Source organism: Amblyomma maculatum, chromosome 3, assembly GCF_055883805.1.
Source record: "Amblyomma maculatum isolate TAMU_Amacu chromosome 3, ASM5588380v1, whole genome shotgun sequence".
In the NCBI taxonomy this organism is placed as follows: Eukaryota; Metazoa; Arthropoda; class Arachnida; order Ixodida; family Ixodidae; genus Amblyomma; species Amblyomma maculatum.
This window is the reverse complement of record NC_139346.1, coordinates 113,042,774-113,053,033: the sequence shown is the minus strand read 5'-3', so window position 1 is coordinate 113,053,033 and position 10,260 is coordinate 113,042,774. Positions and strand designations below refer to the sequence as shown.

At 44.1% G+C, this 10,260-nt stretch overlaps 1 long non-coding RNA gene across 1 annotated transcript; it reads right to left on the bottom strand.

Moving 5' to 3' along the window:
• Positions 1 to 2,047: 2,047 nt before the first annotated feature.
• Positions 2,048 to 9,614, bottom strand: LOC146195725 (uncharacterized). Its single transcript, XR_014705589.1, has 3 exons — positions 9,513 to 9,614; positions 6,007 to 6,036; positions 2,048 to 2,400 (listed from the first exon to the last, which is right to left on the bottom strand). It is a non-coding gene; the product is annotated as an uncharacterized LOC146195725 (long non-coding RNA).
• Between the last annotated feature and the right edge of the window lie 646 nt (positions 9,615 to 10,260).

The window sequence follows — 10,260 nt, the reverse complement described above, 5'->3', positions numbered from 1 at the left end:
GAGATCTGCAGGTCGGCAGTTTGTTGTGTCGGGCGGCGACAGCTTCGTGGGGTTCGGTCTCGACTTCGATGCTCTGAAGGAGTGGTGGGGCGACTGTCGGCGTTGTGGTTACGTTGAGGATCAGCGGAATTTCGTAGCGGCGTCGATTCTGCTGGTGGCCGTATGTAACGAACTGTAGTTTGCAGTGAAGAACTGTCGTGGGTCTGTGGAGGATCTTGAAATTTTCGCACTGTAGCAGCCGCACCTCCAGAGGCTGCTGCATCTAGTTTCCCCTATGGGGACTTTGGAGTTGCTCCTGGCGTCCAGGAGAGCTGTAACGGCGAGGCGACGGCGATCGGAGGCGGCTTGGGCCTGTGTTGGAACGCGAAATGTATTCTGCGATTTCGCGTGGCTGCTGACCAGGCAACGGACGACGGGCATCAAAAGAAAACCCACGGAGGCCGAGTTCCCTGTAGGGGCAGCGGCGACACAGGTGTCCAGCTTCGCCGCAATGGTAGCACAACGGTTGGTGATCGGGCGTTCGCCAGATATCGGTCCTTCGGCGGCGTACGCTCGGCCGTGAAGACACATGGGCGACCGGTGCGCGAGGCTCGTAGGATGCTGTCGAAGGCGGCAGGTAGCGGCTGGTGACCGCGGCGTAGCTCAGGGTCTGGGGCAGCGGTGTAGCTACGACGGGTTCAGGCGCGGCGACGGGTGCGGGCCCGGTGACGGGTGCGTGCACGGTGACGGGTGCGGGAACACCCGTCACCGTGCACGCACCCGTCACCGGGTGCGTGCACCGATATTACCGATGAAGTGCACTGTGGCAAGAAAGCGTTCTTGTTTGCTTCCTAATACTCGTCCTGCTATTCACCACTATTTGATTTAGCATAGTGTATTAAAGCGTAGGCGTGCCCATATCGAGCCCGCCATTTAGACAGTACAGCTACTAGTAATCGAGTAGCATGCGCCATGTTTTGAGTGCGGAACAAAATTGCTTGGCAACCTAAATTATTTTCTTATGGAAACAATTTTATTTCGCTAGTGGCCACGGGATGGTAGTTGCCATATTAAATGACTGGTTTAAAGCCAATTTAGCTGCTCGCTGCGTTAATATATACATGGCAATCGCTGCTCCCAGCTTAAGCAGAATGTTTTTATATTTACTTTACAGCTTTTTGATCAGCACTTCCGTGAAAGCGACCTCGCATTCACGACAAGCTACACCGAGTGTCGTCAAGGTCACCGTTCTGAGTAATTTCTGTGCCTACCATTCTTAGCTTTGTCTGTCTATCTAACACTAAATGTGCTCTGAGGTGAATTTTGTGCCTGTCTTAATGTTTATTCAAGTAACTCTGAATGAATGTGAAAATTTCCTCGCAACTTGACTTCTGCCATTGAAATAAATGCCACGAGGATTGTGTCAAACTTCTCATGTACTTCAAAAGACTGGCAATATTTGATAACACAGGTAACACAAGTATAACCCTCTTCATCGCTAGCACTAAAAATTTCAAGAGGTAGCTCCAGAGCAGCGTCGAATTAAAAAACACGAAACAGCGTAAAGTGAAGCCGACTTTCAGTATGATCTCACTACGATGACGCCCCTTATGCTTGCACAGGCCTTGTAGTTAAGGGGCTTTACTTGTAGTAGTCTAGGTTTGTGTTGGCTTAGCTGACGAGTAACTAGCGCCATCTGGCGTCCTCTAGGCCAGCTGCCATGTGTTGAGACCCACGTCTCGCGTGCGCGCAGTCGGCGGGAGGGGTCTAGCAACTCTAGCAAGTCAAAAGGTGTCTATTAATAGATGAATTATTTTTATCAGGTACTGAGTGAAACTCCCAGTTTGCAGTGTACCTCTTTCCATGTACTCGATCGGCTTTCCACTGATGCCATGTTATGGTTTGTTTGTACGTTTATGTACAAAATGCATGTCTTTGTGCAATAAACTTTATTTGCGAGGTATTGCTTATCCTCGTAGTTATTTTCCGTCTTTGTGTTCCCTTTGCTCCATCCTTCATCACGTCAACACTCAAGCACTGAATGTCAAAAACATTTGAAAATCACTATCTTCATGCTGCTGTTTATTGCCGTTTCTAAGGGGTACAAGTACACCAAACATACACCCTCGAAATCTGCTGTCTTTCACGGCACTCATTTCAGCCTAACTAGCGTTTGGGCAGCGCTGCTGGGGCTGCTAGGGCTGCTCGGGCTGCTGGGGCTACTGGGGCTGCACCAAAGGACTGTTCTCGAAAATTTTTCTCAAAATCTGCCGTTGGACTCAGGTTGCTTTTGGCTTTCTTTCTTCTTCCCAATAATTTGCGTATTCTTCCTCGTGCTCTGGTCAAGATTGCCCGCTTACTCCGTTTTAACTGCCTCAGCAAATGAGGAGTTTGACAGACGCCATCTCCGCACTGAAAAACCTGCACAAAAAAGCACATCACATTGACGAAAGTAAAGCTTTAATGCAGACAAATATTAACCGATTATAGATACCTGCAGGATATCAAACGCGGGTCAGCTAAATACGTCTGCTTAAAACAACTCCATTATGTAAACCCTGGGATAAAATATCCGAGACATAATCAGTGTTTTGGAATGAAAGTTAGGAACGGGTGCCAGTAGACACATTTACAGCATGTATGTGTCGAAGAAGTTTGAGGCGGCTTTTTCGCTCGGCAAAGCACGCATAAAAATGCAGAAGCAATATTTTGCAGTCAACTAACCTTTCGCTTTGTATGCGTTGGCACATTTAGCCAAACTTTGCTTCGTATATCTCCTCTCAGAGCACCGTCATCATCACAACCGCTAACAGTAATAGCCGCAATGCGATGATAAAATGCCTCGTTAGGCTGGGATAGAAGCGAGCTGTATTTAATTCATTTAGCTGGGCTTCGTCAAGTGTTGCCAAGTCTAAAAAGCATTTAGCGTATATCTTAGGTTTTATTAGGAAGAAGGAGGCTTATCCAAGGTCTTTAGAGCTAGTTTGCCACTGGAGATGTGGACGATGAGGACAATGAACTAAAATCCACAACAACGAAGCACTGCGTGAAAGAGTGGCGGCTTAGGACTTGAAGACTAAAATGCCGACATAACGTTATGACCTATAGCAAAGGCGAGTCAAGTATCTCTTGGCCTCAGCCAGGATTCGCAACCAACTGGCGGGGACTTTTAATGCAGAATTACTTTTATTCTTGCCGACAGATTTTTATAGCTCTGCAGCGAAGGCTTGAAATGAAAGGTGACATGTCATTGTCGCTGTCGCTTTGTGTATAATTTTCAGAATATGGGTGCGGTGGGGTTCATGAAGGGTGAATTGAAGAAACATTGCGGGGCCAATTATTATCCAATCGAAAACGCGCAATGAGTTCCCTTTCTTGCGTAGTATTCGCTTTGGAGTCACAGAAACTTGTCCCCGATAGTTAGCACATGAGGATGTATTTACGTGATTTCAGTTTTCTCTCTATCTAACCGACCAGCGCTCTGAAACAGCCAAACTTAGCTTTATTATGCATACAAAAGTTGCTGTGTGAGACCATGACTGTTACCGCGACCACGACCAAGGGCAAAGACATGGATAACTCAATATAGATCTGATTGAAAATGGTGAGTCCGAGCCAAGCGTTATAGATAGAAAAGGAAGCCTTAAATCTATAAGATCAAGTTTTAGTAGTACTTTTCTCTCCAAACAGCCACTGGTTTTAAATATTCCTTGCTACTTATTCAGCTTGGTTATGTCCCCTAGTTGAGTGCCGGAAAGATACAACTGATATACTTCTCTCTTGAGCGATAACGATGAGCTGCTAGTCATAATATGCGAGTACTTTCCGAATGCGCTCCATCCCAATCTCATTACTCTGTTATTTATACCCACTTCATGGTCCGCATTTTTGCTTACTGCCTACCCTATGTAGATATCTCCAACTTCCAGTGGTTTCAGATATTGTTAAGGTTGGTGCCTTTCCGGGGATGTTGAACATTTACAAACTTTTTCTTGCATAATAATTTTCAAGCCTACCTTCCTGCTTTTCCTGCCTAGGTAATTCTTAATGCTGTGCAATTCGTCGCCTAAGTAATAAAGCAAAACAATATTATCAGCGAATCAAAGATTTCTTGTCTCTGTAACTCGCCCAAGCACCAAGTTGGGCTAAAGCAACCATTTAATACCTATAGGGGCCCCTTAAGGAATTAAGCGGGCAAGCCCAAATTGGGGTGGCCCCTGTCTATTCTAGCTGAGCATCAAATAGGCGTGGGAACAGCTAACGGAGAATATATCCCCTAATCAAACCCCACGGGTCCCTCGCGGAAAACGTAAATTAAACGGAAATTTTCGGTTATCTACGGTTGTACGACAGTCATCTTCACGCGACAGCGTTATAGTATCCCGTTATTCAGAATCTTCGTCGGTGTTGTGAGCGAAAAATCACAGGCATGGCGCTGGCACAGGCATAAAACATGGCCCCACACTGAGTGAACGTATCGTTTCCTGACACTAGAGCTGGAAGGAGTTGCCAACTCGGGCTTCTCGTTTCAAGTGAGTGGGTGTCTTCGATGGCTCCAGCCATGACATTCGCATTCGCGTTACCCCTAGGCCAAGCAGGCACGTTGATACGGCTAGGATCAAGTAGCACTTTATATGTGGGTCAGTAGCTTACGCTGTCGTATCATGCACTTACAGCCGGAGCTTGAGTGTCCCCAATAACTTTCTTCCGAGTGCTTGCACATGGGAAGCTTCGCAGCCACCTCGGCAAAGTACAGCCGCCCTGATTTTTAACAATATAGCGCGAGCATCGACCAAACTGCTGGTTAGCGCCTTACAACGGCGATAAGCGTGCACACGGTGAGAGTTCGTGCATGCGCAAGAATGTGGAACGTCGCCAACAGATATTGTGGCAGGGCGTGTGTCTTTGTGATCCGAACAGCGTAGCTGAAGACGCTCTCTCTTCGTACGCGTGCGCGAACTCTCGCCGTGTTGCACGCTTATCGCCGTTATAAGGCGCTGAGCAGCAGTTTGGTCGACGCTCGCGCTATATTGTTAAAAATCAGGGTGGCTGTACAATGTGCTTAGCCTTGCTTCTGCATTGAAACTAATAGCCTGTCCAAATTAAATATGCACACGATATACGAAACCCTTCACAACCTTGAGCGTACCAGAATTATGAATTGAAACTTTCCTTAATCCATAACAAGGGTCGTCGCGAAGACGAAATATTACACATGCATCACCGGACCACCAGTTCCATACTAGGACCAGAAAAAGAAGTTAACTACTAACATAACCCGATGAAAATAATGATTACATTCAACCAAATGAACCACCTGGATCTGTGTTGGCTCCTTCAGAACAACCCAAATCGACAGCATCGACCACAATTAGAGCTATCTTACCGACCCCTCCATTTATACCCTTCATTGCTAAATACAAAGTATTTCACCACGTCGACCAAACTTTAGTGAAGCGAATAGTGCTTAATCACTTTTTAGAACCCCCAAATGTAAATGGTAGGGCGATTGTGTTAAGTAGCTTCATTGAGAATGAATTACAATTACGTTTAAGGGGTGTCAACAAAAACACATGATTTCTACAGTACTATATATCTCTTGCTAGCTGGAGTTGTAAGGGACTTTGAGTGGAAATTCAACCTATAACATTCTTGAGACTACATTGCTAATGAGGCTTACACAGACGAAATTGCCTCCCCACTTGGCAACCTTTTCCACTGGGACCTCAATTGATGCGGGCTTCAGTGGTGAATTAGGACGTTTCGCGAATATTCCGCTGAACCCACCACTGGCCGATAAAATGGCTAATATAAGTTCAGGATCCCAACGCACACTGGGGAAACAGCAAGCACCAACCTGATTGGTAATAACGATACCAAACAGTTTAGATGGTTATTTAATTAAAGCGTTGTACCAAAGATATCACATGTAATGAAATCCTACCTCCCCAAATCAGTTTTGTGAAGAATACGATACTGAGTGCTTCGACTGCTAGCTATGCTTTACCTATATTGGGAGAAACTTACCTGAAGTGTACTATGTGGATGAGCCCCAACCTGCAATAAAAAGTGCAGTATAATTAACAATATTTTATAGGTTCAACTCTATTTGAACCAAGTCAAGCGCGTTGCCAATCGGCCGGTGCCGCATTTGGTAGTACCACTTGAACCTTGGTTCCATTCCAAACTTGGCTGCCTTCTGGGCAACGGCTAGTCTGACGTCTAGCTGCTCCATGGTCTCTGGCAAGGGGGCGTGGTCTGCCTTTTGCGAAACGGGCTTTTTGTACGCCCATCCGCCTCCTTTTGTCACGCCGCCTGGTGAATTTGTCCCATCCTAGGATCGCGGTCTCGGCCGCACTCGAAGAAATGGCGTATGTGATCACGCATTTACCTAATGAAATAGCGGCGCAGATGAAACTTGACTGTGTTCATTACATAGCGCGAGAATGTGCGGCAGCTTGACACGAAGCACAATCAGTGTAATTAGTATTATGTTACTAACAAATGTGCCGCTGGGGTAGTGCTACTGTGCCTATGAAGTTTTATGGAAATGCAGCTGCAGCAAAGTCCCTTCAAAGTTTCTTTACAACGTAGGTCACGTGGTACATGCTGTCGCTACGCGGTGGATTGGCTCTGATGCGATGGCAACTCGTGTTGTTTACACTAATAAAACAATCACGTGATCTTAATGAATGTGAGCCGCAAAGCTAACACCTTAAAACAGAAGACAAATATAACATAGGACAAAACAATGACCAATTTCAAGTGTATTCCGCTACTCTGAAGTGCGCAAAAGGATATTGCGCATATGACTGTAATATATGCATTTCAATGCTCGCTTGTTAAACCTAAAGTCGCGGGCACGCCTTTTTTTTTTTTTGCTTTGTTTATAAAATATGCAACCAGTGTTATTTTGAATAGTTAACACCACGCTGAAGGACACACAGAAGCTAGGGGCTAAAAAAATGCTTTGAAGAAAGGGCTAAAGATTCGACCTAAAAGAAAATTGTGGATGCCATCCACAGGTGCCAGAAAACATGCAATATTTTTCCAGATAAACTTAAATCTTGAAACTGCTACGTCTCCCCCCCCCCCCCCCCATTTTTACACCAGCATTAAAATAAACAAAAGGCTCTGAATATCCTGGCCTGCGGAGAGCTGCCGTCGCTGCAGCAGAAAAATGTGAATAGAAATGCTAGCTCGTCATAGATGACATTTTGCTGAGCCCACTAAGTTATTGCCTCTGTGAAAATCGATCACCCTAGAGGTCTTCACAAAAGTTCCCGCTGTGTTTTGGTACATACGTTTACTCTAGCGGGACGTTACAGACGACTAAAGTTTTTACTATACTTTTGGAGTCTATTTCATACAAGGGGTTAGAAATGAGTACTTTTCAGCGCAATACCGTGTACTGCATTCGCATTTATGTGGAAGCGTGTGCAGTAATGAAATAATCAATCCGCTGTTATAAGCATACGCGGGACAACATATTGAATAACACGTCGTAAGTTGTAATTTGCGTATCAAATTAAACCAATCAATCACTTTCTAACTGACCTTTCTACTCAGCGCATCAAACGACACCTTCCTGATTCTGAATTCCGACATTTCCTTGGATGCAAGGCCGAACTACGTATTGTTGTCCGGAAGTGTTTGACACCCGCTTTGGAGCAGTTGAAGTACAGCGCAATAAAAGGGCAAGTCTTCAGGGCATCCCTAATTAAGGGCACCGGGTTTAGGCTTTTAAATGGGGGCCACATTTCTCGAATGTAATTACACGCTGCCTCTAAGGAGGAGGTCCTGTGCAATTATTGTTCGGCCGAAGCGCCAAACCTAACCAAGAAATACACCCTATCAAAATAATTGCTGGAGTAATTTCATCTGAATGCTGAAAGTATCTTTCAGACACGATTTGTTATTAAAAAAAAAAAAAAAAAAACTAAATTGACAACCTCAAGCATGGCCAGACAGAGCGCAGATAAACTCTTAGATGCGATGGTATATTGTCACTAGCCATCGAAAGTACTGAAGAAGCAGAAAAAAATTTTAGCTCAAGGACGAGCTATTGAAATATAAATTAAACAAGGCATTGCGCTAAGGAACACCATAGGTAAGGCAATGAAGGCCATGCCGCCGTTTGCACACCACTAGTGGCCGCTATGTTTGTGCAAAAAACACTAAGAGCTCAACAAGTGCTGGCGAACCCATACAGTGTTCATGAGGCGGGCAGACAATTTCCTAGTACAAAAGATTTCGCACTAGGTTATCTTATTGTTTGTAGCTGAAGGTTTCATTTTACCAATCGGTTTAGGCTACAAAACGCCGTTGTGGAAGGCTTTGGGTTAAATGTGAGAGACACTATGCATATTACTACGAAAAGAACTGTCAGCCTTTTTTTGCGGACTTGTTCATTTATTTCTTATAACCTCAAACATAAGATTATAAAGTAGATAGCGCATTAACATTTAACAGTTACTAAACTCAAACCAAGAGCAATGTGCTGCACGTGTTATTGAGGCGTTTTGTTTTAGCGCCCTTCGTACAGCTAGTATGGTTGTTATGTATTCATTTTAATTAAAGCAATAAAAAATATCTCATAATGAATTTAGAGGTATAGTATGTCTAGGAGATGTTTTGTGCAGACATTTTGACAGCGTGTGTAACTCAAACAATTCTCCGCCATTTGAAACACATTCTTTGGCTCTTTATATAGAAAATACCTGCACTGTACGATCTGTGGGTAGTTTGCTTCATATATCGCTTAGTTGCGAATTTCTATTTTAAAGCAGGTGACTCGTACAAATCTTTGCACATCTCTTCAAAAGAAATACCCGCAGGAATCTTACGTTGAAAAACAAACAGGTCGCCTTCGTTAAGACCTGAGTACACCATTTACGTGCAACAATACTCTTTCTAAGGAAACAAATGAATTATAAGAAGTGTCAATTTAAACCCCCTAAGAATCTTTAACGTGCACTGACTTTGCCATTCTCACGACCGCCTACTGTGTTTCGCCTCAATCAAAACTCGCCTGCTGCTACTGCGTGACAAATTACCTGACTCTAAATGTATGTTATTCAAAATACGGTTAAAAAAGGATTACAAATAAAATACTAGAGAGGCTTGAATGTCATATTTTATCAATGGCCAGCTTAGGTGCTCAAAGTGAGAGGTTTATCCTGTCGGTGACACGGCCAGTTGAGAGCAATAAGTCTTAATGCTGTGTTACACACAGGGCTACAAGACTCATCTACTTTTTTGTGCTCTCATCTACTTCTTTTTGTTACGCTAGCAGCTTATATTCATCGCGGAGAACAAGGTAAAAAAACAAGTTTTGAAGTTTTTTGTCACAGCAAAATTTGCGCCTCAACATAACATATTTCTAATCCCCTCAAAGAGGCACAACACAATATAATGTTGCTACGGGATAACACATATCATGAATTCGATGTGGTGTTTTCCAAAGTAATGTAATTATTTCTTTTGAACGACAAAAGTCAAATTTATCTTTCATGTCACGTTTGGCCACTTACTCTGCATGGTGTTCCATCTGGCTCTTTTTGCACAATAATTCGGGGCTCCTGGCTATTTGATATCAGGAGACATGGGAAAGTACATGGAGTAATGGCAGATGTCTGTAATGACATAAACGAGGAAAGATCAAACTAAACGTTAAATTAAACATCCTCATTAACCACAAATAATTTATTTGGATGTCCTGCAGCGGACATTGCGTAAATCTCCTTACACGGGCTTGTGGCACCAGCTCCATGCACACAAACTGAACTTGCGTTCGAGCCATTCACGCTCCCGATGGAACTAGCGCAAACATCACAAAAAACACACATCAGAACACGCTGCGCGGGACCCGCGTACGGTGGCTTCGAGGCCTCTTATGTTCTGTACAAACACTATCATTCTTACCTCACATTGACATCTTCACAATGAAAGTGTCTCCATTTCTCGAAGTCGACAAAGTACACTATTTTAAACGTTAGGGGTCCGACCGAACATAAAAAGGCAAAGATCACGATGCGTGTGTACTATATTTCTTCCTGTTTTTTGCATCGGTGATATACACGACATGCGGAAATCAAATTATCGAAGCATGATATCAAAAATATGTTTGTGTGCATTGGGCATTATAAATATAATAGATATTCAAAAGAAGAGTTGGACGACCGGTCACAAGTCACCGCCGAATGCTTCGGACCTCTCCAACACGCTTTAGGCCTGTGTAGGTAGAGTAAAAGCACTATTGAAAGTGCATCCTCCAGCCGT